This window comes from Staurois parvus, unplaced genomic scaffold (genome assembly GCF_062004578.1).
Source record: "Staurois parvus isolate SC_StPar_1 unplaced genomic scaffold, SC_StPar_1.0 ptg001862l, whole genome shotgun sequence".
In the NCBI taxonomy this organism is placed as follows: Eukaryota; Metazoa; Chordata; class Amphibia; order Anura; family Ranidae; genus Staurois; species Staurois parvus.
Genome location: NW_028319658.1, coordinates 423,595 through 447,413, shown reverse-complemented (window position 1 = coordinate 447,413; position 23,819 = coordinate 423,595).

The following is a 23,819-nucleotide window of genomic DNA, read 5'->3' as shown; positions in this document are numbered from 1 at the left end:
CCTATATTCTTAGAATTATAACTGGCTGTAGCCAAGTAGATTATGGATATCAGCGATGAAAACGTCTTGGTGGAGTCTGGAGTTCAAGTAAATCCTCACCTTGTAAAACAACCCATTCAGTTTAAAACAGAAATGAAAGGCAAAACATTTCTGCATAGATATAAAAACATTATAAAACTTTCCCCCCTTGTGTATAGATATAAAAACATTACAAACACTTGTCCCCCTTGTGTATAGATATAAAAACATTACAAACACTTGTCCCCCTTGTGTATAGATATAAAACATTACAAACACTTTTTCTCCCTTGTGTATAGATATAAAACATTACAAACACGTTTTCCCCCTTGTGTATAGATATAAAAACATTACAAACACTTTTCCCCCTTGTGTATAAATATAAAACATTACAAACACTTTTTCCCCCTTGTGTATAGATATAAAACATTACAAACACTTTTTCCCCCTTGTGTATAGATATAAAAACATTATAAACACTTTTTCCCCCTTGTGTATAGATATAAAACATTACAAACACTTTTCCCCCTTGTGTATAGATATAAAAACATTACAAACACTTGTCCCCCTTGTGTATAGATATAAAAACATTATAAACACTTTTCCCCCTTGTGTATACAGTTGTGGCCAAAATTATTCAACCCCCACTGAAATTGAGTGTTTTGGCCAGTTTGACATTGCTTTTGATCATTCAGTCATCTTGCTTACATTTACATTAAAGAGGCACTTGTAGGTCAGACAAATATAACATAACAGTTATAATGAAATAACCACAAATGTCTTTTCTGTGCTCACAGCATTATCAGTTTTATTCAACCCCCAAGTGACATTCAATCTTAGTACTTAGTACAGCATCCTTTTACAGTTATAACAGCTTTTAAACGTGAAGCATAGCTTGACACAAGTGTCTTGCAGCGATCTACGGGTATCTTCGCCCATTCTTCATGGGCAAAGGCCTCCAGTTCAGTCACATTCTTAGGCTTGCGCACTGCAACTGCTTTCTTTAAGTCCCACCAGAGGTTCTCAATCGGATTTAAGTCTGGTGACTGCGATGGCCACTCCAAAATGTTCCAGCCTTTCCTCTGCAACCATGCTCTAGTGGACTTGGAGGTATGCTTGGGATCATTGTCCTGTTGAAAGGTCCAACGTCTCCCAAGCCTCAGGTGTGTGACGGACTGCATCACGTTTCCATCCAATATCTCCTGGTACTGAAGAGAATTCATGGTACCTTGCACACGCTGAAGCTTCCCTGTACCTGCAGAAGCAAAACAGCCCCAAAGCATGATTGACCCTCCACCATGCTTCACAGTAGGCAAGGTGTTCTTTTCATCATAGGCCTTGTTCTTCCTCCTCCAAACATAGCGTTGATCCATGGGCCCAAACAGTTCTAATTTTGTTTCATCAGTCCACAGAACACTATCCCACAACTTTTGTGGTTTGTCCACATGGCTTTTGGCATACTGCAGTCGACTCTTCTTATTCTTTGGAGACAGCAAGGGGGTACGCCTGGGAGTTCTGGCACGGAGGCCTTCATTACGCAGTGTGCGTCTTATTGTCTGGGCTGAAACTTCTGTACCCACATCTGACAAATCTTTTCTCAGTTCCTCAGCAGTCACACGGGGACTTCTCTCCACTCTACGCTTCAGGTAGCGCACAGCAGTCGAAGTCAGCATCTTCTTTCTGCCACGACCAGGTAGCGTTTCAACAGTGCCCTTTGCCTTGAATTTGCGAATGATGCTTCCTAAGGTGTCTCTTGGTATGTTTAACATCTTTGCAATCTTCTTATAGCCATTGCCCTTCCTGTGAAGAGAAATCACCTCTTCTCTTGTCTTCCTGGACCATTCTCTTGCCTTCACCATGTTTGTAACCACACCAGTAAATGTCTAGAAGGAGCTGAGTATCACAGTCATTTTAAAGCTGCCTAATTGGTGCTTATTATGCTTGATTGCTGCTCGGTGACATCCACAGGTGTTTTCAATACCTGATGGAAAGCACCTGTATGAACCTCTGTTCTTCAGAGTGGTAGTCTTTAAGGGGTTGAATAATTGTGGCAATGAAGAAACCACATAAGAACCATTTACTACTGTATTACATAAACAATTGATGTCATTTTAGTTGCATTTGGGTAGTTACAACGTCCTTGTAGGATTTGATTCTGAATACAATTCCAAATGTACACTATAGTCCCTAAACCCCTTTACAGCATTGGGGGTTGAATAATTTTGGCCACAACTGTAGATATAAAAACATTACAAACACTTGTCCCCCTTGTGTATAGATATAAAAACATTATAAACACTTTTCCCCCTTGTGTATAGATATAAAACATTACAAACATCATTATAAACACTTTTCCCCCTTGTGTATAGATATAAAACATTAAAAACACTTTTCCCCCTTGTGTATAGATATAAAACATTACAAACACTTTTCCCCCTTGTGTATAGATATAAAAACATTACAAACACTTGTCCCCCTTGTGTATAGATATAAACATTACAAACACTTTTTCCCCCGTGTGTATAGATATAAAACATTACAAACACTTGTCCCCCTTGTGTATAGATATAAAAACATTATAAACACTTTTCCCCCTTGTGTATAGATATAAAACATTACAAACACTTTTCCCCCTTGTGTATAGATATAAAACATTACAAACACTTTTTCCCCCTTGTGTATAGCTATAAAAACATTACAAACACGTTTTCCCCCTTGTGTATAGCTATAAAAACATTACAAACACGTTTTCCCCCTTGTGTATAGATATAAAACATTACAAACACTTTTCCCCAGGGGCCAGTTGAGGCTGAAAGATCCTCCTTTCTAGCTCCTGCCTGCAGGTGGGCCCATTCCTGGGCCTCCTCCCAGGCTACACATTCCACCTTTCACCCAACATTGACTACTCCCCGGTCAGGCTCTCTCATACTTGAGGGCTGTCCTGACCCCATGCCATGGGTCAGAGTCCCTTGAGCATGCAGATCAGTCCCTCATGCCTTCTAGAAACTTCTCAAGCTTCTAGAGCAGGGGGAGGTATCAGGGAACTAACCTGCAGAGTCCTCAGCCCTGACCTAAGGTAACCTGGCTGACTCATACCAGGCTGCTATCCAGCCTCTAGCTAACTCTCCCTAGCTAAACCTGAGGAGATATGCAAGGGTGGACTGACCATTTGAAAACTCAGGCACTGCCCGAGGGCCCAGGGTCAGTAGGGGGCCCCATGAGATGCTCCTGGTACCTTTTTCATAGGCTTTTTTGAGTTTGGGCAAGGACAGAGGGGCCCCGTGATCCCCTATTGCCCGGGGGCCCCATGAGTTGTCAGTCCGCCCCTGGGGATATGCTTTGTTCATATTTCATGTCTGAGGTTTGCAACCATAACCCGACAGAGGTTCTAACCAAAAATTTTTAAAAAATTAGTTACAGATATGCTTTCATTGGGTCGGAATGTTTTTTTCCCAGCCATGACTGTTAAATGACTCCAGATCTACCTGTAGCTGTAGTAAGTGAAGTGTTCCGGCAGTCACTTAATGTCTGCAATACACGCTAGAGTGGAAGTTGATAGAAATCTATTAGAGGTTTATTGAGCTGGGTCCTCAGCCACAAAGTGACAGCTGTATTTGATTCCAGTAGAAGGAGAACACTTCTGTACAGTTTAGCAGCAATCCCAGGCGGCAGAGACAGCTGATATGTGGAGGACATATATTGATAATGACACATTCCGTGAAGAAGAGAAGGGGGAATGACTGGAGGGACAAACAAGGAGATGGAGAGTGACAGGGAAGCAGACTCCAGGAGAAGTTATTTTATCACAGGAATCTAGTGCCAGGAAGTGACAAGTCTTCTCACCCAGATCCTTTAACATGTTTATATCACATAACTGACCACCTACCTCCTGTGTGAGCTCACAACCCACACTGGACACCCTGAAGAGGACGGAATAAAATAAAGGGACTGCAGTGTCAGCAGTTCTGATCATCTTCCTATACAGGAGCTTCCTACTAAACAAAGGTTACCCCTCTACACACGAGATCTAAAGAATCATGGAACATTTATCACTCCGGTGTGCTTGAGGCCATGGACCCAGCACTTATCTCTGTTGCTCCCCAGCCACTCCAAATAATGTTTTCAGCGATTGGCAAAGGAGAACTCAGAAAACAGAACGGTCTTTAGCTACCAAAAATCTTGGCAACCCTGCATTTCTGGCAGATAATGCACCAGTTTGCCCAGAAAATTGTCGCAATGACAAATGTGTTGGCATTCTCACGTTTATTTCTTTTGTTTGTATTGGTATGACACAAAAAAAGGTGGAGAAAGAAAAAGCCAAATCTGACACATTCCACACAAAACTCCAAACATAAACTGGACAAAATTATTGGCACCTTCTCAAAACTGTAAGAAATAATTGCAATCTAAGTTTGTGATGTCATTTGTATCAATGACCAGCAACCAGGTAAAATGGTGAAAACTGGACTCAACCTTTCTGTTGTGCGTCTCTTTGTTTGACATGGAGCATGGAGGAGAGAAAGAGCAGCAAAGAATTGTCTGAGGATTGGAGGATAGTTTTTTGTGTCATATTAATACAAACAAAAGAAATAAACATGAGAATGCCGCAACATTTGTAATCGCAACAATATTCTGGGCAAAGTGGTGCGTTATCTGACAGAAATGCACGGGTGCCAAGAATTTTTGCCATGACTGTATCGTTTAAATCTTTGAAATGTTGAAATTGAATGTATGAAACATGTCAATCATTTTTCCCCCACAACCCAAAACTACTAAAAAATACTGACTATTGTAACTCCCTCCTCATTGTCTGACCTCATCGCAGGCTATCCCCTGTTCAGTCTATCATGAATGCTGCTGCCAGACTCATCCACCTTACCAACCATTCCATGTCTGCCTTCCTTCTCTGCCAATCCCTCCACTGGCTTCCATCCTCTCTGCCAATCCCTCCACAGGCTTCCATCCCTCTCTGCCAATCCCTCCACAGGCTTCCATCCCTCTCTGCCAATCCCTCCACTGGCTTCCATCCCTCTCTGCCAATCCCTCCACTGGCCTCCATTCATTGTGCTCCATCCCTCTCTGCCAATCCCTCCACTGGCCTCCATTCAGTGTCCTCCATCCCTCTGCCAATCCCTCCACTGGCCCCCATTCAGTGTCCTCCACCCCTCTCTGCCAATCCCTCCACTAGCCTCCATTCAGTGTCCTCCACCCCTCTCTGCCAATCCCTCCACTGGCCTCCATTCAGTGTCCTCCATCCCTCTGCCAATCCCTCCACTGGCCTCCATCCAGTGTCCTCCATCCCTCTCTGCCAATCCCTCCACTGGCCTCCATTCAGTGTCCTCCATCCCTCTCTGCCAATCCCTCCACTGGCCCCCATTCAGTGTCCTCCACCCCTCTCTGCCAATCCCTCCACTGGCCCCCATTCAGTGTCCTCCACCCCTCTCTGCCAATCCCTCCACTGGCTTCCCATTGTCATATAAAGCCATTTATAACTCCGCCCCAAATTAAATCCCCAATCTTGTGTCCAAATATCACTCAAACGGTCCTCTCCGCTCCTCCCACGACATCCTGCTCTCTAGCTCCCTTGTCTCCTCCTCCCATGGTCATCTCCAGGACTTCCCCAGAGCCTCCCCCATCCTCTGGAACTCTCTACCCTAATCTATCAGACTATCACCTACTCTGCCCACTTTTGGCGATCTCTAAAAACCTCTCTCTTCAGGGAAGCCTATCCTGCCTTCAGCTACTACTGGAATCTTCTATACCTCCTACCAGTCCATCCCCCACAGTTATTACCTTTTGTACCACTAGCCCCTCCCTCCTAGATTGTAACATCCCTTGATCAGGGCCCTCCTTTCCCTCTTGTATTGAACTGTATTGTTGCTGTATTGTCTCCCTTTATTTTGTAAAGCGCTGAGCAAACTGTTGGCGCTATATGAATCCTGTATAATAATAATTTAAAAAAAAAATAATACTCTACCACAAATACTGCCGTATCACATGTCCCTGAATCATCCAACTCTTCTCTACAAAAAGCCAAAGGTACCCCGGCATTGGGCACAGTCTGGACCCCTAGTTTGGTCACATTTCAGCCTTTGTGAGCCTGGTAGTCATTAGCCTGTACTTTTGATTCTATACACTGCAATTTCTTGTAAATAATAATGACATTCTATATAAATGTATATTTTGCTGGATAAATGCGGCTGCTTCCTGAGCCTGTGGATAATTTTGGACTTAGTCATCCCCTGTCTAGACTAATAGTTAGTACAGATGAAAGATTTCAGTGCTTGTGAGAGGATATAAAAGTATCAGACCAATAGCCACCTCTGACACGTACACTACATTCTAATCATCCACTGAATTCAACAATAGTCCTCAATTCTAAATTAGGACACTTTATACAGAACAGCATTGCCAGTCTGGTGACATGTTTGCATCAGGAAAAAATGGTTGGAACGCTGGAAAAAACGCTGGATAAAAAAAATGCTGGTTTTTAGTAGCATTTTAGTAGCGTTCAGAAGCATTTAGTAGCGTTTAGGAGCGTTACCGTTTTATTAGCATTTGGGTTAATGTAATTTACGGTTTAAAAAAGAAAATCCATTGAAAATAATGGCTCGGTTTATGAATTTTTTTCGCAATACGAACATATTAATTGTTTTTCAAAGCATTTACAATTTTTTTTGTAATCATGTCCCTGTACAGTATTTATGCCTTTAAAGTGCACTTTATAAAGAGATTTGAACAGATAAAACTTTTTTCTACTTTTTTCTGACCTCCGGAACGGATTAATTGGTTTTCAATGCATTTACAAATTAATTTTTAATCATGTCCCTGTACAGTATTGATGCCTTTAAAGTCTACTCTACTAAAATGCTCCTAACAGCTTTTTTCTAGCTCCTTTTTTCCTTACATGTACTCTAAAAATGCTAATAAAACAGTAACGCTCCTAAACGCTCCTAAATGCTTCCATGTAAGGAAAAAAGGAGCTAGAAAAAAGCTGTTAGGAGCATTTTAGTCGAGTTTAGTGGTGTTTAGCTTTTTTTCTGCTAGAATAACACTCCCAAAAACGATACAAAAACTAATTTTTTTCTGCTCTTAAAACTTTGAAGCTTGAAAAATGCTGCTAGCCTAAAATAGTGTGCATGGACACATAGGATAACACCACAGGCGCACCTCGCTTTACAAATTTAATGCATTCTGCGGGACTTTTCGTAAACCAAAACACGGTTTTCCATAGGAATGCATTGAAAACCAATTAATCCGTTCCTGAGGTCAGAAAAAAGTAAAAAAAAAGTCTTTTATCTGTTCAAAACTCTATAAAGTGCACTTTAAAGGCATAAATACTGTACAGGGACATGATTAAGAAAAAAATTGTAAATGCTTTGAAAAACAATATGTTTGTATTGTGAAAAAAATTCATAAACCGAGGCATTATTTTCTATGGATTTTCTTTTGTAAACCGAGCGTTCGTAAACTGAGGTACACATGAATTTAGCTTCTAGGAGCAGAAACAAAAATGCTGATAAAAGGTTCTAGACATGTGCAATTCATTTTGTTACAAATGAAATATTCGTTATTCTGAGATTTAAATGTATCTGAATTTCCGAATGACAATAGTAACAAATTTCAACAAATCCAAAGAAAATTATAATGAAATGAAAATGAATTTGAATTCGAAATGGAAACGAATTGCAATAAATACAGTAAGGTACAAAAGTGAAATAAGATGATGATTCTTACTTATAAAAATAGAATTAAACAGAATAGAAGAGAACAGAAAATGAAAAAATGAAATAGAATGAATAGGATAGAATTAATAAAACAAAAAATTATATATAGAATAGGAAAAAAATAGAATAAAACAGAATACAATAGAACAGAATAGAATAGAAAAGAAAATAATAAAGTAGAACAGAAGAGAATGGAAAATAAAAGAATAGCAAAAAATAGAAAAGATTAGAATACAAAAGAATAAAATAAAATAGAAAGAATATAGCCGTCTTCCAAAATTTGAATTTTAAATATAATAAAGTAGAATAAAATAGAAAGAATATAGCTGTCTTCCGAAATTCAAATTTTGCATTACCAAATTCGAGTTTCAAATGGAATAGTACAAAATAGAGTTGTAGTCATCTTTCAAAATTTGAATTTTGAAATCCAAATTTAGAATAGAACAGAATAAAATAGAAAGAATACAGCCATCTTCCAAAATTAAAATTTCAAGTTTCAAATAGAATTGAATAAAATAGAAAGAATAAAGACATTTTCTGAAATTTGAATTAAGAAATTTGAGTTTCAGATTTCGAATAGATTAGAATAAAAGGGAATATAGTTGTCTTCCAAAATATGACCTTCGAATTTTGAATTTTGAATAGAATAGAAAGAATATACCAGTTAGCAAACATGAATTTCGAATTTCAATTAAAAAATACTGAATATATGAAACAAAAACTAAATTTTGAGTAGTCACCAGAACACAGGGGAAATCCTCAAATGGGCACACTTATTCTGTTGCAGCTATTTGAGAGGGGTTTTCCTTTACCTAGGGGAAACTTCCTTTTCCCTGTTGTGTCTACAGGACAGGAAGTGAAGGGAAATCTCCTAAACGGGTCATGAATTGAAAAAACAAAAAAAACAAAATGGGTTGGAATGGAAAAAAAAAAGAAAAACAGTTTGGCTTTTGATATAATTAGTGGTCTATTTATAAATGTTTTCACACAGCTTTCTCCCAAGATTCACACTATTTTATAAATGAATTCAATTAGAAAAGTGTTCAAGTCTTGCTGTGTGAAAACATTTATAAATAGACCCCACTGAAAATTCATTATATAAAGCAGCAGCACTGGCATAGTTTTTTACGAAAAGCTAACCATCCAGCCATTTTTCTGACTGATCTAATTTGTACCTGTGAAACTAAAGCCGAATTAAATTCAATCAACAATAAGTATTTGTAATCCTTATGTGGCTACCATTAGTAAATAGATAGGAAGGTATAGTACAGTATATTTGCTTTTTAAATTTTTAAATTTTTTTACATTTCTTCAGTTACTTCCTTGTTTCTGGCCTAGGCCAAAATGATGTTATACAGCACAGGAGTTATCATGGGAGGAGGGGCTCTCTCAGTAAAGCCCTCCTTTCTGCATGCCTGAGCTAAGGGCAGATGGATTCCAAAAAATAAATGTTACATGTATCATCTGCCCTTATTCAAGATGGCCACCTTTAGTCAGGTGCAGTCTGTTTTCTCCACTTTAACCACTTGCCTACCAGGCACTTATACCCCCTTCCTTACCAGGCCAATTTTCAGCTTTCAGCGCTGCCGCACTTTGATTGACAATTGCGCGGTCATGCAACATTGTACCCATATGAAATTTTGATAATTTTTTTCTCACAAATAGAGCTTTCTTTTGGTGGTATTTAATCGCCACTGGGCGCTTTACTTTTTGCGCTATAAATTAAAAAAAGTGCAAAAAATTTGAAAAAAAAAAAAGTTTATTTATTTCTTTTATAAAATTTTTCAAACAGGTATTTTTTCTCCTTCACTGATTTGCGTTGATGAGGCGGCACTGATGGGCACTGATAGGCGGCACTGATGGGCACTGATAGGCAGCACTAAAGGGCACTGATAGGCAATACTAATGAGGTGGCACGGATAGGCGGCACTGATAGACAGCACTAATTAGGGGTCACGGATAGGCGGCACTGATATGCAGCACTGATAGGCGGCACTGATAGGTGACACTGATGATGGGTACTGATAGACGGCACTGACTGGCATCACTTCTGGGCACTGACTGGCGGCACTGACTGGCACAACCCCTGGGCACTGACTGGCAGCACTGCTGGGCTGCACTGGTGGGTGGCACTGGTGGGCAGCACTGGTGGGTGGGCACAGGTGGGTGGCACTGGTGGGCACAGGTGGGTGGCACTGGTGGGCACAGGTGGGTGGGCACAGGTGGGTGGCACTGCTGGGCACATGTAGGTGGCACTTCTGGGCACAGGTAGGTGGCACTGCAGAGTGGCACAGGTGGGTGCACTGCTGGGCACAGGTGGGGGCACTGCTGGGGGCACTGCTGGGAACGGGTGGGCGGGGCTAGTGGGCGCACTGCAGGGCGGAACTTGCGGGTGTCACTGCTGGGCACCGATCATCAGGGCACTGATCATCAGTGCCCTGATGATCGGTGCCGATCCTCGCTCTGACAACTGCCGGTTCTCGGCAGTACTTTCCTCACGATCTGACAGCGTGAGGAAAGTGCAGCCGAGAACCGGCACTTGCATTTCCCTGTGATCAGCGTGTCATTGGACACCGCTGATCATGTGGTAAAAGGCCGGTGGGATCGGCCTTTCACCACATCACGTGATCAGCTGTGTCCGTAGGACACAGCGATCACGGAGATCGCCGGGTGCGCGCCCCCTGGGGCGCGCAGGAGAGCGCGTTCTGGGAGGACGTCATATGACGTCCACTCAGAACTGGCCGGCCGCGGTGAAGCCGTCATTCGGCTATGCGCGGTCGGCAAGAGGATAAGTGGCGCTTGTCTGGAGCGGTACTGCAGCTGGAAGGGAATTCAAAAGAAACTAGGTTTTTTCGTAGTTCTCTTGGTCTCCTGGAGCAGAGTTCCAGTTGGCTACACTGCATCCAGGTGACCCTGGCGGCCTTGGGTCTTTTTAACCTCTTCGCGCTGGCGTTACACATATATGCGGGTGGGCCTTAACACAGAGAGGCCGCATATATGCGTATCAGAATGTTAATAGAGTTGTGCCGACATAGTTTCCAGCAGCTAACTGAAAGATCACTTATGATCTGGAGCTTTCCAATCATGTGACGGCCGTGACAGCCAATCACAGATGGTTACATGAGTTGTTGCCTGGCTCCCGGCATCAGAAACCTCTTAAGGGCAGCACAGTGGCTAAATGGTTAGCACTTCCACCTGGCAGTACTAGGGTCGCTGGTTCAAATCCCAACCATGGCACCTCCTGCCTGGCGTTTGCATGTTCTCCCTGAGTCTGCGTGGGTTTCCTCTGGGTACTCTAGTTTCCTCCCACTCTCCAAAGACATGCTGGTAAGTTAATTGGCTCCTGTCTAAATTGGCCCTAGTATGTGTATGTATGGATGTTAGTTAGGGACCTTAGATTGTACGCTCCTTGAGGGTTAGGGAATGATGTGAATGTACAATATACTAACCACAGCTTACAAAGCCATCTACAACAGCTACATTACCAACCTCATCCACAGATACCACCTAAATCGCCCACTCCGCTCCTCCCATGATATCCTACTCTCTAGCTCCCTCATCTCCTCCAATGCTCGCCTCCATGACTTCTCCAGAGCCTCTCCCATTCTATGGAACTCCCTACCACAGCATGTCCGGTCAGCCCCCACCCTGTCTGCCTTTAGGCGATCTTTGAAAACTCACTTCTTCAGGGCAGCCTACCCCACCTCCACCTAAGAAAAAGTGCTGTGCAAACTGTTGGCGCTATATAAATCCTGTATAATAATAATAATATATATGTAAAGTGCTGCATAAATTGACGTATTAAGTACCTGAAATAAATAAATAAGGGCCGGGAGGCTCTGGCATTAAGGTGGCAAGTCCCTGACCCCCAGGTTTTGGAGCACATTTGCGAAATGGCTAGTGTAGGGAGAGAGTACACATCTGTCAGGGAAAGCACTAGCAGTAGGGAGAGGTTCCGGGGGAGCAGGGAAAGCTCGGGGCCTACATCTGCACTTCCGGGAGCTGCCTCTTGGGTTGGACTGGCAAGGCCACATTCCACCCTTCTTGGCAAACACTGTCTCCATTTTGGGCCTACTAGCACTGACTCTCTGCTTCACTGATTGGAAGTTCTGGAGGGGGTGAGCTCCCCGCTGAGCAGTTGTACTGTTTGCAAGTTTTTCAATACATTGTTTACTGCACTTCTGGCCTCTGTTTGTTTACTGTCCTTGCTGCACCTACATAAGACACAGCTAGAAATGCTAGAGGGGAGATTCCTCAACAAAAGAAAGCATGGAGACATGGATGGGGGATTTCGCTTTGAATATGAATTAAATAGTGTTTTCAGTTTGTGCGCACAGAGGTAAGGCAAATGTTCCTATTGATGCACGCAGCATTTGAAGACAAGTTCTCCCAGTCTTTGTATCTTCCTCCTCTCCAAAGAGCTTTATAGAGACAAAAAAATAGTAGAGAACAAAAATCAGCTCAAAGTTCAGTGTGTCTATCCACAGTGTAAGTTGATTAGCCAATGCAATGGCAAAATCCTAGCAAACAAAAATCAATATTTCATTGCAAACAAACAGAGAATGAAGCAATACTCGTAATTAAACAGAGTAGTATTTCTGTTCTCTCTTTTACCTGCACAAGATGACTTTAAATATCTAGAAGTTATTGTGAAGCAGAGCGTTTTACAATGAGCAACGATTATGAGCATGTCCTCTCTGCTGGGTATGAAAATCACAAGCGTGGTCAACACTCATTTCTAGGTTTACATATGTTTCTCCATATTAGCAGTCTAATAAGAAAACAAGGGATAGATAAGGCAGAGATAAGAGCTGCAAAGGCCACAAAGACTTTTTGTTTGTCCAAAATGCCAATGCAAACACTAAACATAACCAGGTAACTACCAATGACAGCCTTGCCTGTATAATTATCATTGTGTGTTTGATTATTCACAATCCCTAAAAAAAAAAAATGTACCAACTTACAAGTTTGGTTGAGGTTAGTCTCGGACAGACAGATCTGAAAATTAAGAGCTGGATTCTGGAGTCAGCATTTCTGTCATTTAAAATTTGTGAGCTATGAGAAGAAATGTCTAGGCGTGTGAATATACACGATGGCAACCACTAGCATAAAATAATCCTAAAATGTGATTGCTGTACATAATAAATAATTGTCAAGTATTACTTTTTCTGCAAGTCCTACAGTCTTCTCTTAACATCTAAATCATTAAGCAGCAAAATGCATATTTATTTCCTCTATTTGTGGCATTGTGTCATGGCCGGGGGTCAGGCTCAGAGACCAGTTGCTATAGCAGTCGAGAGATTCCAACCCACAAGCAGGATAAATACACGAGTAGGTCAACCTGCCAGATGACGTGGGCTCATTTGAGGCATGGGGTCTAAGCTGGTATTAACCAGAACTTCTGATGGTGGAGATGGGTTTTTCTGCATGTTAGTACCAGGTCACGGTCTTCAGGATCGCCCCACCAGAAGGTGAGCAAGCAGGGGTCCAGTTGCAGCTATAGTAGGTAGGGATCAAGCAGAAGTAAAGTCAATAATAAGCCAAAGGTCGGTAACAAGTGGTTGCAGGTTGGGATCAAATGGAAGCATAGTTGAGGATCAAGTCAAAGTCAGTAACTAGTGGTTACAGGTTGGGATCAAGCAGAAGCGTAGTCAATAACAAGCCAAAGGTTGGTAACAAGTGGTTGCAGGAGGGATCAGGTGGAAGCATAGTTGAGGATCAAGTAAAGGTCAGTAACAAATGGTTACAGGTTGGGATCAAACGGAAGCATATTTGAGGATCAAGTCAAGGTCGGTAACAAATGGTTGCAAGTTGGGATTGGGTGGAAGCATAGTTGAGGATCAAGTGAAGATCAGTAACTAATGGTTACAGGTTGGGATCAAGCAGAAGCGTGGTCAGTAACAAGCCAAAGGTCGGTAACAAGTGGTTGCAGGTTGGGATTGGGTGGAAGCATAGTTGAGGATCAAGTCAAGGTTGGTAACAAATGGTTGCAGGTTGGAATCAGGTGAAAGCATAGTTGAGGGTCAAGGTCAGTAACTAATGGTCGCAGAATGGGATCAAGCGGAAGCATAGTCAGTAATAAGCCAAAGGTCAGCAATAAGTGGTTGCAGGTTGGGATCAGGCGGAAACGTAGTCGATGATCAAGTTAAGATCAGTAACTAATGGTTGCAGGTTGAGAATCAAGCGCAAGCATAGTCCAGGAACAAGCCAAAGTTGGTAACAAGTGGTAGCAAAGATATGGACGGCAGCAGGAGAGAAAGAAGCAAGATATTGGCTGGAGAAGAGCACAGTAAACCTGGGAAGTTCATGGGAGGAGCAAAGAGTTCAAGGTTCACAAAGTACAAGGCAAGATTATCCTAAGGTTCAGACAGGGAGCTGTCCAGCATCTGAGGTGGTTCAGCAGGGGAACTACGGCTGAATGCAGCAGAGATTGTGCGTTCAGATCCTAAACCTAACACATTTTTAACAATTACGGGGTGTTTTGAAACTCTTGGAAAGCAATAATGAGTATAGGGAAAAGTTTTATCTTCTAGTAAAACATCCTCAGACCCAAAGCGCCTCTCCAGATTCACCCTTCCACTTGATCTACAACAGGGAGCTGGCTCAGAAGAGCCCTTAGTTACTCATCATCGAAGATAAAAGATGAATGTGAACCACACACCAATCTCTCTTTTTCTGGATACTTTAATTAAAAATACCCATGGAATATCTGCAACTACGATCATTCTACCCAGGAACCACCACCTACCTAACATGTTTCAGCAAGAATAGCTTGATCAAAAGGGTCTGAATTTCCTATAAGGGGCAGACCTGCTTAGAGGGGGATGTTCCAACAAGAAGGGTACAGTAACCAATCTCTACTTCTCTAGATACTTTAATTCAAAACACAGCTGCAACCATGATCACTCCACCCAGAAGCCACCACCTTCTTTACGCATTTCACCATGAATGGCTTGTAGCAGGTAGTGGTTTCTGGGTGGAGTGAACATGCTGCACTTAAGTGTTGAAGTAAAGTACCCAGAAAAGCAGAGATTGATGTGCAGCTCTCATTTACCTTTTATCTTCAAAAGTTTTATTTTGTTACTGTACTCATCTGGTTGGAACACCCCCCCCCCCTTCTAAGCAGGTCTGCCCCTTAAACAAAATTCAAACCCAAGAACACAAAAGTATATGATATATTGCAGCTAGCCAGGTCTTAGATCGGATGGCTGCATTGTTTTTGTTTTTTGTTTGCAGCTTATACCATATTCAGCAAGTACAGAAAATAGCTGATGATTTTGCCAGAAATGCTGAGTCCTTGTCATAGCTTGTGAGCTGAATAGATAGTACAAACAACCCTAGGGTGGCTGCACACTGCCCTGTTGCAAACCTGCAGGTTAGCTGCACTTTCCCATAGACTTTTAGCAAAAGCACAGATGGGCAGTGTGAAGTCGTCCTTAGAAAGCTCCTGGAACATTAAGAAGTTTAGAAACCCTTCTGTAACCAATGCCATCAGTATGTTTTGCAACAATAAGGTTCCATAGGTCTCGAGAGAGCACTTTGCTTTTACCCATCATCAGATGTTTCTTGTGTGACACCTTGGTAATGAGCAGGGGCAGACTGACAACTCATGGGGCCCCCAGGCAATAGGGGATCATGGGGCCCCTGTGTCCTTGCGCAAACTCAAAAAAGCCTATGAAATATGAACAAAGCATATCCCCAGGGGCGGACTGACAACTCATGGGGCCCACGGGCAATAGGGGATCATGGAGCCCCTGTGTCCTTGCCCAAACTCAAAAAAGCCTATGAAATATGAACAAAGCATATCCCCAGGGGCGGACTGACAACTCATGGGGCCCACGGGCAATAGGGGATCATGGAGCCCCTGTGTCCTTGCCCAAACTCAAAAAAGCCTATGAAAAAAGGTACCAGGGGCATCTCATGGGGCCCCCTACTGACCCTGAGTTTCCAAATGGTCAGTCCACCCCTGGTAATGAGACACCTTTTTATCATTAGTTAAGACTGATCCAGCTGATATTAATTTGCACTGGCAAGGGGCAGGTTTGCATTCTCATGACTAGATTAGATTTCAGCTGGTGTCTTGGCTTTCCATGCCTTTTTGGACCTCCCTTTCTTCATGTGTTCAATACTTTTTCCCCGTGTCATTCCATTTTATTACACATAACTTAATTTCTGAACTTATTTGTTTTGCTTTCTTTCTATGCATGGATTGTCAATAGCACCTTTAAAAATTTATTTATCTAGAAAAATGGTGAGGTGTTCAGTATTTATTTTACCTGCTGTATATTCCTAAACTCTGCTAAAAAGCAATAAAGGCGTAACAAATACATCAGTTAAAAATGTGTTAATTATTTATTTTTTGCAGCTGAACCAAAACTAACAAAGTCTTACGTAAACCCTACAAGGCAGATAGCCATGCTGGGCCTGGTTTACGAATAGTGGAGGAAGGCAGAGTATTTGTACTTCCCGTATCCCATAAATGATCCGTGACATTATCTGTGGCTAATTTAAAAGAAAGTGCACTGGTTGCTTATTGTAACCTCTCCGTCCCATTGTGGTGGACTCAGTGACATCCAATCTGAGTAACCACAAAGGAGCCATGATATACTGTGAAGGATATCACTAATATTGCATGTGAGGACTTTCTATAGACTACATATGTATGTGTCAGAGTAAAAAATAAATAAATACATCATAATCTTACAGACATGTATACAGACACGCAGCGTGGGTGTCTACACTCGCAGACCGCACTGGAAAATCTGCTCACCGACATTTCTGGTAAATGTTTCCAAATGTTTAATGATATTCAGGAAAGCGTATAATTTAGTGGATGTTCATTTTACGAGGAATTGTGTTACTGACAAACACTCAGTTACTTTAAATACCTAATGACAGACTATGGAAAAATTCTAGACTTTGGGGAAACATTATCATTTGATTTGAATCTGGCTCTATGGAGTCACATTAGACATGGGAGGAGGATGTGTAGCGGGATGGATATGAAAGATATCGCATGTAACTTTATTTATAAGGATGCTGGAAATCACTGCATTGTGGACATCACAGTGACGTTCTGCTCTACAGAGAGAGTGCTGTGATTTCCTATTGGGATTCTGTAGGACTTGTTTGCTTCACTGTGGGGTTGATATATAGACTGTGCACTCTGCAAGGGGACTTGCTCTAGATCAGCGGTTCTCAACCTGTGGGTCACGACAACTTTGGGGGTCGAACGACCCTTTCACAGGGGTCACCTAAGACCATCGGAAAAACACATATTTCCAATGTGTAAAGAGCAGCTACTGTGTAGAAAGCAGCAGTATTGGAGGCAGGGGTGGACTGACAACTCATGGGGCCCCCGGCCAATAGGGGATCATGGGGCCCCTGTGTCCTTGCCCAAATTCAAAAAAGCCTATGAAAAAGGTACCAGGGGCATCTCATGGGGCCCCCTACTAACCCCGGCCCTCGGGCAGTGCCCGAGTTTCCCAATGGTCAGTCCGCCCCTGATTGGAGGTAAAACGACACTTCATGAATTATAATTACTGGGTAAATAATTTTATGGTTGGGGGCAGGGGCGGACTGACACCTCATGGGGCCCCCGGGCAATAGGGGATCATGAGGCCCCGGGCCCTCGGGCAGTGCCCGAGTTTCCAAATGGTCAGTCCGCCCCTGGTTGGGGGTCACCACAACATGAAGAACTGTATTAAAGGGTCATGGCATTAGGAAGGTTGAGAACCACTGCTCTAGAGCTTAGTAAATGAGGGGAAGTTCTGCTGATTTCTATCTTCCAATCATGTGCAAGCAAAAATGCAGTTGTGTTCTTTCCCTTGCATGTGATTGGGTATTCTTTGTAAAGTGAAGCTTCACGTCATTTACTAAGCTCTGGAGCAAATCCCCTGCAGAGTGCACAGTCTGTTTGCCTTTAGTAAGCCCGCCCCCGTATTGACTTCCCAACATTCCAATTTCCAAATACTAACAATGTTGTCAATCCTTAAAGCTGAACTCCCGGCAGATATAAAAGTCACAAATGAATGCAGGTCTGTGTTCATTCACACATACATATTTTATTGTATTTTTGTTTCACATCCAAGCAATTGAATTTGGCTTCATATCAGCCTCCTGTAGTCCGCTGTCCAGCAGAAACGCCATGAAGGGAATCAGCTGTACTGCAGTTACAGAAGAAAGCTGATCGAAGCATAGGGGGTGGGGAGGACAAGCAGAGTCAAGTCTCCTGCCCTGCCAGACATGGTGGTGCTGTGCGACAGAACTGTATAAATCACAGGACTGGATGGACAGAAATACAAATGCTTTGGCAGGTAAAAGAGTTCCCATACAGTATAGGTGTTTCATCTGTGTATTCAGCTGTTTGCCTAGATTTCAGATTTAATCTACAAAAACAAGTATTTCTCACACATTTTACTAATATATCAATAGTCCTTATTGGCTTTTCAGATAGGGGTAGGCTTGTCCTCTATTTTCATCCCTTGCAAAGGACCATGCCACCAGACAGCCAAGTCTGTAATTTAGTATTGATTTACTACATGTATTGACCCTATCTTCTGTGGAGCTGAGCTAAAGAAGGAGCCCATTTATAAAAGCATCACTATGTCTGTACTACTGCAGTACCGCTGGATTTCTTATAAAACAAAAACATCATATTTATGAATCCCTTAGAACCTGCATAAGAAGTTTACTTTGCATTATCACTCCTAACCCTCCATACCACTCCTAACCCTCCATTCTACTCCTAACCCTCCATACCATTCCTAACCCTCCATTCTACTCCTAACCCTCCATACCACTCCTAACCCTTCATTCTACTCCTAACCCTTCATTCTACTCCTAACCCTCCATACCACTCCTAACCCTCCATTCTACTCCTAACCCTCCATACCACTCCTAACCCTCCATACCACTCCTAACCCTCCATTCTACTCCTAACCCTCCATACCATTCCTAACCCTCCATACCATTCCTAACCCTCCATACCACTCCTAACCCTCCATACCATTCCTAACCCTCCATACCACTCCTAACCCTCCATACCATTCCTAACCCTCCATACCACTCCTAACCCTCCATACCACTCCTAACCCTCCATTCTACTCCTAACCCTCCATACCATTCCTAACCCTCCATTCTACTCCTAACCCTCCATACCACTCCTAACCCTCCATTCTACTCCTAACCCTCCATACCACTCCTAACCCTTCATTCTACTCCTAAACCTTCATTCCACTCCTAACCCTCCATACCACTCCTAACCCTTCATTCTACTCCTAAACCTTCATTCCACTCCTAACCCTCCATACCACTCCTAACCCTCCATTCTACTCCTAACCCTCCATACCACTCCTAACCCTCCATACCACTCCTAACCCTCCATTCTACTCCTAACCCTCCATACCACTCCTAACCCTCCATACCACTCCTAACCCTTCATTCTACTCCTAAACCTTCATTCCACTCCTAACCCTCCATACCACTCCTAACCCTTCATTCTACTCCTAACCCTTCATTCTACTCCTAACCCTCCATACCACTACTAACCCTCCATACCACTACTAACCCTCCATACCACTACTAACCCTCCATACCACTCCTAACCCTCCATACCACTCCTAACCCTCCATACCACTCCTAACCCTCCGTACCACTCCTAACCCTTCATTCCACTCCTAACCCTCCGTACCACTCCTAACCCTCCATACCACTCCTAACCCTCCGTACCACTCCTAACCCTTCATTCCACTCCTAACCCTCCATACCACTCCTAACCTTCAATACCACTCCTAATCTTCTATACCATTCCTACTCTTCCATACTACTCTTAACCCTCCATTCCACTCCTAACTCTCAATACCACTCCTAACCCTTCATTCCACTCCTAACCCACCATACCACTCCTAGCCCTCCATTCCACTCCTAACCCTCAATACTACTCTTAACCCTCAATACCACTCCTAACCCTTCATTCCACTCCTAACCTTCCATACCACTCCTAACCCTCCATACCACTCCTAATCTTCTATACTATTCCTACCCTTCCATACTACTCTTAACCCTCAATATCATTCCTAACCCTTCATATCGGTCCTAACCTCCATACCACTCCTAACCCTCCATACCACACCTAACCCTCCATACCACTCCTAACCCTCCATACCATCCCTACCCCTCCATACCACTCCTAATCCTCAATACCACTCCTAACCCTCCATACCACGCCTAACTCTCAGTACCATCCCTAACCCTCCATACCACTCCTAACCCTCCATTCCACTCCTAACCCTCTATACCACTCCTAACCCTCTATACCACTCCTAACCCTCCATACCACTCCTAACTCTTCATTCCACTCCTAATCCTCCATTCCACTCCTAATCCTCCATTCCACTCCTAATCCTCCATTCCAATCCTAACCCTCCATACCACCCCTAACTCTCAGTACCACCCCTAACACTCCATACCACTCCTAACCCTCAATACCACACCTAACCCTCGATACCACTCCTAACCCTCAATACCACTCCTAGCCCTCATTAACCAGTCCTAGATTTCTTATAAAACAAAAACATCATATTTATAAATCCCTTAGAACCTGCATAAGAAGTTTACTTTGCATTATCACTCCTAACCCTCCATACCACTCCTAACCCTCCATACCATTCCTAACCCTCCATACCACTCCTAACCCTCCATACCACTCCTAACCCTCCATTCTACTCCTAACCCTCCATACCACTCCTAACCCTTCTTTCTACTCCTAACCCTTCATTCTACTCCTAACCCTCCATACCACTACTAACCCTCCATACCACTACTAACCCTCCGTACCACTCCTAACCCTCCGTACCACTCCTAACCCTCCGTACCACTCCTAACCCTTCATTCCACTCCTAACCCTCCATACCACTCCTAACCTTCAATACCACTCCTAATCTTCTATACCATTCCTACTCTTCCATACTACTCTTAACCCTCCATTCCACTCCTAACTCTCAATACCACTCCTAACCCTTCATTCCACTCCTAACCCACCATACCACTCCTAGCCCTCCATTCCACTCCTAACCCTCAATACTACTCTTAACCCTCAATACCACTTCTAACCCTTCATTCCACTCCTAACCTTCCATACCACTCCTAACCCTCCATAGCACTCCTAATCTTCTATACTATTCCTACCCTTCCATACTACTCTTAACCCTCAATATCATTCCTAACCCTTCATATCGGTCCTAACCCTCCATACCACTCCTAACCCTCCATACCACACCTAACCCTCCATACCACTCCTAACCCTCCATACCATCCCTACCCCTCCATACCACTCCTAATCCTCAATACCACTCCTAACCCTCCATACCACGCCTAACTCTCAGTACCATCCCTAACCCTCCATACCACTCCTAACCCTCCATTCCACTCCTAACCCTCTATACCACTCCTAACCCTCTATACCACTCCTAACCCTCCATACCACTCCTAACTCTTCATTCCACTCCTAATCCTCCATTCCACTCCTAATCCTCCATTCCACTCCTAACCCTCCATACCACCCTCAACTCTCAGTACCACCCCTAACACTCCATACCACTCCTAACCCTCAATACCACACCTAACCCTCGATACCACTCCTAACCCTCGATACCACTCCTAGCCCTCATTAACCAGTCCTAGATTTCTTATAAAACAAAAACATCATATTTATAAATCCCTTAGAACCTGCATAAGAAGTTTACTTTGCATTATCACTCCTAACCCTCCATACCACTCCTAACCCTCTATTCCACTCCTAACCCTCCATTCCACTCCTAACCCTCAATACCACTCCTTGGGAGATGCAAAGCCATACTGTTCAAACAATACCAGCAACACCATGCAATTCATAAAGCAATACTATATACCTTACACATGTGGTTTGCATGGTGCCTGCCTCCGGGCACTAGAGCTAGCAAACCCCCTATTCATTATAACGGCTCCATGTCTACAATGTGAAGTAAAAATAGCTCAACAGCTGAGAGGAAAAGAAGACCAATCTTCTCCTCTAACATTTAAATCCAACATGCCAGAGTTTCCCTGTATCCGAAATATACTGCAAGAGCAAAGTCAGAAGCTCATTTGTGCCCACTGCAATCTACAGCCTCCAAAAGAACAGAGATCTTGCCCATCTGACATTGTGACAGAAAGCTCTCCTAGATAGGTAGGAGAAAGGTCCCAAGAATCAAGCAGAGTTTCCAGAGAAAATCTTGGATTCAGACTGGGGACATTTGTCAGAATATAGGGTATAAGTGCCCTTTGGAGAGAGACTGTCACCACTCTGGAGCTGTTAACGGAGTTTGAGCCAGAAAGGCTTTCTGCCCCTATGAACTGCCAATGCAAATTGTCACCCAAATTGCTACTCACAACCAGTGTTGCTGCTAAGGACGGGGGAAGCCTTCTATGCCAGGCATTGTAGGTTGTTGGAACTCAGAAAGTGTCCTAAGATCGTTGTTCTGTACTTCTGGGAGTTGGCAGAGTTGGAGATGACTGGAGACAGCATGCCAAGAGAAATACAATGGTGTACACATGTGCAGTAGAGCTACTATTGGGCCACTATGGGTATACCCCTGAAGGGGTCTACAGGGACAGCACCCTGCAGATAATGCACGTGCCAAAGTTAATGCCCAATGAGGGTTCCAAAGCCTGAAAAGGCACTATAGGCCAGCCCCACATTTTATTCCAAGTGGGGTCTGGTCCCCCTAGGCTCAGCTGGGGAGTCAGTCAGGGAAGTTGCTGAAGGAGAGCCACAATTGCTATAAAACAGCTAGGAACCTTGACAGAAGAATCTTGAAAGAGAAATCAACTTAAAAGAGGTAAGACATCCATAACCTAAGGACACTAGCAAAAAAACAGAAGCTCGCTTAGAGTGGCAGGTATTATATACGGTATGCAGCCTTCTTTTCCATTCTCCAATTACCTGAAGGTAGCTGCACACAACCCGTGGTTAAGGCTGAAATCCCATGTCCTGTACTCTACATTTAAGAATTTTCTTTTCATAAGTTGCTCATGGCAGGGAGGGGATGTGCAGCATCTTTTGCTTTGCAGCAGCTTTCTGTTTTTACGTTTGAAACTCAGACACCTTTAGGTCTCAATCACAGGCGAGACATCAACCTGCACATACAATACTTTACAGTACCAATGGCATCCATTGCAGTCTGCCAATCTGATTTACCAGATTTAGAGAATATGAATACCGAACCAAGATTCTTTTGTGGACTATAGTACAGTTTTCATATGTGTTCAGTGTTTTTATTGTTTTGTATTTTATGATATATTAATCTTTTTACCTACCTGACATTTTGTCCTTTCCTTTAGATACTCCTGTCCTTTTAAGGTAAGGAGGGTATTTAAGAGGTAGTTGTTTAGCCTTCATTTAGCTGTGACTTAAAGTAGAACTATAGGCAAAGCGTATTTTTATTTCAGGTAGAGTAAGAGGGTTTTATGACCTCTGTTGGTTTATTTTTGGATATATACAGTATTATGGATCTGAACATTGTGCTGGCATTTTGGACTATGTTTATATCGCACACACCCTGAATGTTACAAACAAGGGCAAATAATAAAGATAAAAAAGGATATACAGCTACATATCATCTGCATACAACAAAAATAGGATACAGAAGCAGAGAGAAGCCCAATGCTATAAGATTTAAATCTATCGATAAAGATAGTTGGTAATGAAAAGAAAAGATTCCCTCTTTTCTGTGCAAGCGCAATAACAATAAAAAAAATTCCTACATAAACACTTAATTATGATTGTGGAAGACATATATTATTTATACTGTGTCTGGTTATTTAGATAATTTAAAATTCTGACAAATTAGTTCATCTTATTACAGAGCAATATGGATATTGGCTCTACTGTAGACATGCAGGTCTAGGGCAATGGAGTGTTTTCCTAAATAGGACTCATCCTGGGCACATGTAACGTTGCTTGCCATACAACTAATGCTGTATTTGTACTGTGGTGTGTAGAGTGAGAAGGTTTGCATACTTTACTTCCCCTTTACATGGAATCAGGGCCAAGGG